This window comes from Mustelus asterias, unplaced genomic scaffold, assembly GCF_964213995.1.
Source record: "Mustelus asterias unplaced genomic scaffold, sMusAst1.hap1.1 HAP1_SCAFFOLD_87, whole genome shotgun sequence".
In the NCBI taxonomy this organism is placed as follows: domain Eukaryota; kingdom Metazoa; phylum Chordata; class Chondrichthyes; order Carcharhiniformes; family Triakidae; genus Mustelus; species Mustelus asterias.
Window position 1 is genome coordinate 940958 of NW_027590140.1, and position 5093 is coordinate 946050.

Here is a 5093-nt window from a genome sequence, read left to right on the forward strand (position 1 = left end):
GCCTTCCATTTGTAACTTGCACAAGGGGGATGATTACATTTTATTCATGGATGAACTGATGGCTGCGAACTTGTGGTCCAGCCACCCAGCCCCACCACAAGCCATGCCTTTATGTCTTCCTCAGGGAGAGATGCTGGTGTTAGATATTTCCAACTCTGCCAACTTCCCAATCATTTCCTGCTTTCAGGTGTCAGGTTATGTCACGTGTGTGGTTTACTGGTAAGCATTTCAGTATTCCAGTCTTCAGTTTCATCTAAAAATGTTAACGATTTAATACTGAACTGTTTGAAAACTATTTTAGCTAACGGGGGCAGACAACGGAGCTGGAGACGATTGCATTAAAATCCTGGGCCATTTTGAAGGTTCAGAATTCTTCATTGGTACTGCTAAACTGCAAATGCAGGAAGGACCTAACGGTACTCCGGATCAGAATTTCTGATGCAGCAACAATTGGTATAAGATAAACAGATATATATATTTTAGGTGAAATAAAAACTGAGGCATGGCAAGCGAATATCAAACCATGCGTAGTGGCAACTGAGACGCTGGCAATTAAATGTAGAAAGATACACGCTCTGGGGTGACAATAAAGGAAGAAACCAAATGCGACGTGCACAGCGAAAGGAGTAAAATGATATTTAGTCTCGTACAGTAGCAATTAATCGGACCTATTTTAATACAAACTGAGATATACGTCGAATTCAGCAAGTAAGGTGTGGTCTTGTAGGCCTGACCTACTGAAACGGAGGTACGACCTAATGTTGTAAAGACTGACGAGGTCACTATAGTTAATTCCTGGGCATGACACGGAACAGTGTAGTGAAAATAGGGACAAGGCCAACGCAATGCACAATGATATGTCGTCTCGTGCAATAATAACTGGGACGAGGCCGAGTCAATGTGATATGAAAGGAGACCTAGCTTACGTAAGAAGATGCATGATCCAGTATAATATAAACAGCGATAAAGTCAAGTCAAAGAATGAACGGCGACATGTTCTAGAGTAGTACTAAGTAACAACCTCTAGTGTAATTGAAACAAAGGGATAGACTGGTGCAGTGACAACGGGGAAAGTGAAAACATAATGAAAACAGATGGAGGATCAACTTCGTTAACAGTTGTGATCGAGTTAATTGTCGTCCAGGTATAGATTGGAACTTGTGCAGTAATTTCTTGAATAGGTGACTGATGTATTAAGGCAGCATGCCATGGACGTGCATAATGATAAACAAGGTTTTCTGAAACTGAGGCAGAGCTAGTGTAATAATCACGGGACCAGAGACGAGTAGAATAAAAAATGTCTATAGAAACGTGGAATTAATGTGATGATGACATTAATATGATATTAGTACCAGGAGACAGGTACCAATGAAATCATGATGAAGGCTCGATCAACACTAACGGAGGCAGAGAGCTTAGTGTCATAATCAAGAAGGGGAATGCACAATAATAATCAGAGGGTTTGTGAAATGCTAACAGAGGTTCAAATTCCAAATCCAACTTTCAGCACCCGATTTTCCTTCTAGGAAAGGGGTGCCGATAAAGAGTTACGTTTTCTGAGAAGTGCTATGCTGAGCTGTAAGTTGTTCGGCAGGGAAACCAGTTAGTTAAAATGTGAGAGCAACAATTGTTTTTTTGCCTTGTACTGCAACAATAATCAACCTGGATTGTTGAATGTCAGGACTCCAGCAATAGAATGAATCTATTCAAAGAAAGTGTCATTATAATGAGATTTATGCATTTGGATGGACAGAAGGACATTGCGGATATTCTGCTGTGCGGGGAGATGGATCACGACATACGGCTTGTATCTGTGAAGTGCGGTCAGGAGTTTTTCTGTGACTTACGGACGATCGTGCTAGTGTACCGTACAATCAGCCAATTTGTGTGAAGTATTGTGGTTACGAAGTCCCCTCTTGGTCTTTGTTGCTGTCTGCATGGCAGCCTATAATATTTAACAGACACTTCCTATTGATTCTGTTATTTCCTTGAGCCTCTAACCGCAGCCACAGACATAGGTTTATTGATCAGAGAGTGTTGCTAGATTGGAGAATCGTAACAGACAACGAACGGTTTTTATAAGTTATAAGTTCATGGGCTTGATCTTCAAAACGAGCCCCATGTACAGAGCTCCCACAATCTTCATTGTCCTCCCTAGAGTTGGTTCATTCTCTGTCACTGCGGACAGTAACACTGGATGTGGCAGAACTGAAAAATAATAAGTGCTAAATGTAAACATTCTTTTAAATACAAAGCACAGGTTGTGCTGGTACAGAGAACATGTGTTTAAATGAGAGAGTTCACTCTGCGAGGATATTTTCAGTAGGGTGTATCATGTTGTAAATGGATCATCAGTTGCTGGATTGAGGGAAGCTGTCGGGTCGAAGGCTCCGGCATTCTGATCCGGCCGAGATCCCGCCAACGCGTTCAGAGTGTTGTTAAACATAATCCCGGCAGAATTGAAAAAAAGCATGAAACAATACCTCAGGTAACAGCACATGATCCGGCCTCCCAACTCCTTACAGTTGGGGAAAGGAGGAGGACAGTTCCAGTGACAGAAAAACGCTCCCACCATCCCCTCCTCAACAGACTCCGGTGTGCGGGGAATTCAGATCCGGATTACAGATCCAATGAGGCGTTCGATATCTTTAGTTCCTTCTTTTAACATGAGTTATTTTCATAACACATAACCAGAGACCGTGGATGCATGAGGAGCATCCAACGATATCGTGGACACTGGATAAAAGCAAGTCACTGCGGATGCTGCAATCGAACCCAAAAGAGAAAATGCTGGAAAATCTCAGCAGGTCTGGCAGAATCTTAAGGAGAGAAAAGAGCTGAAGTTTCGAGTCCACGTGATCCTTTGACAAAGATTTGTCAAAGTTCCATTGCAACCGTCAGCACCCGATTTTCCTTCTGGGAAAAAGTAAAGTTTATTTATTAGTCACAAGTAAGGCTTACATTAACACTGCAATGAAGTTACTGTGAAATTCCCCTAGTCGTCACAGTCCAGCGCCTGTTCGGGTCAATGCGCCTAACCAGCACGTCATTCATACTGTGGGAAGAAACCGGAGCACCCGGAGGAAACCCACGCAGACATGGGGAGAAAGTGCAAACTCCACACAGACAGTGACCCAAGCCAGGAATCGAATCCGCGTTCCCAGCGCTGTGCAGCAACCGTGCTAACCACTGTGTTACCCCGTCCAAGGGTGCCCATAAAGAGTTAAGTTTACTGATGAGTTCTATGCTAATCTGTAAATTGTTCGGCAGAAAAGCCAGTTAGTTAAAATGTGTGATTAACATTTTTTGACCTGGTGCTGCAACAATGACCAACTTGGATTTTTGAATGTTAGGACCCCAGCAATAAAAGAAATCTAATCAAATGAAATGGCATTATAATGGGAGTTTTGCATTTGGATGGACAGTGGGACATTGCGGATATTCTGCTGCGCTGGGAGATGGAACAGAACAGCGGGCTTGTGTCTGTGAAGTGCGGCCAAAGGTTTTTCTATGACTTACGGACGATCATGCTCGTTTACCGTGCAATCAGTCAATGTGTGTGAAGTGGACACTGCCCTCTACAAAGCAACTCCAAGGGAGATAAAGTGAAACATTGACAAACCGTGGATCAGAACATCCAGTGCGGTCACGGGAAGAGATTCTGGGTTTGGGAGCTTCGAGGCAGCAACAGCTGCGGAGCTTCAACTGCATCTTCAGACTTCCTGCGACCTTTAAATCCTCAAATGTCCTTTTTAGAAGCTGGGCGTGGCCCAAGTTACCGTGGTGAGGGCCTCATCTAAATATTTTGGTCCACTTCTGAGATCCAGTCTCCCAGATCAGTCCAGCTCTGCTGCCTTCATCTCCCTGTCATATAAACCTTCAGCTCCACGGAGCTGACCGATAGGAATCCTCCTTGTTTTTGCCCTGTGTGTCTATTTAGCCCATGAGTACCGATCAAAATAACCAACATTGTGTGGGTGGAAACTAAAGCTCTCCAGTCCATCCCAATTATAGACGCTGTCTGGGCCCCATTGTGTGGTTTGGTTCTGGTGGTCCATTAAACTCTCTGTGTTTAATTTTCAGGATCTTTCAGTCAGTCAGTGATACAGAGCCCGGCAGCGGTGACCAGGAAGGAGTGTCAGTCTCTCACCATCACCTGCATTTTCCATGGTATCGTTATAACTTCGGAAATGGACACTTCTTCGGACAAACTCAGACCGGGACAGGGTGGGAACGGATCTCCAGGGGAGGGACATTTGTTGTGTCTGTGAATAAAGCAGAAGAGGCATTTTCATTGGAAATTCAGGATGTGAAAATTGTACACACCGCCACCTATGATTGGAATGATTGATTGCATTTGCAAACGGTCACAAAAGATGTGCCCCTTTTCAAGACAGCTGGAAACAGGAACCAATGTAGTTGTTGTTTAACTCAAGACCCCACAATCCCAGCAGTTCCCAATGGTAGGTGCAAGGGTGGTGCAGAATTTATACTGACTTGTAGCACTGTGTTACTCGGATATTCACAGCGGGAGAGACCTTAGCAAAGCTCAGTAGTGGTACAACACACAAAGTGATGCGTCTCAGCTTCCCGCTATAACAAAACACTCACTGCAGATTCTCACAGAAACAAATTAAAGAGAGAATTGAATCTGCCCTGTAACACATACACTTCCGAACCAAACCGTCTGTTCCGCACTCTAGTTCAGAACGAGACTGAATTATTACTGTTAACATCCCAAGTTTTATAAATGCCGAGTGTGTGCGGATGGTGTGATCATTCCCGGGATTGGTTTCAGTGAATGGAGATAGGGAATGATTGATTGCATTTGCAAACGGTCACAAAAGATCTGACCCTGGTCTAAAACAGCTGGAAACAGGAACCACAGTAGCTGTTGTTCAACTCAAGACCCCACAATCCCAGCAGGTACCCAATGGTAAGCGCGAGGATGTGGCGGAATTTATACTGACTTGAAGCACTGTTACTGGGATATTCACAGTGGGAGAGACCTCAAGCAAATTTGAATAAAAATTAAATAACAATTCTCCGGGCCGGATAGTGAATAATTGGGCTCATGTTAGTATCGCTGTTAC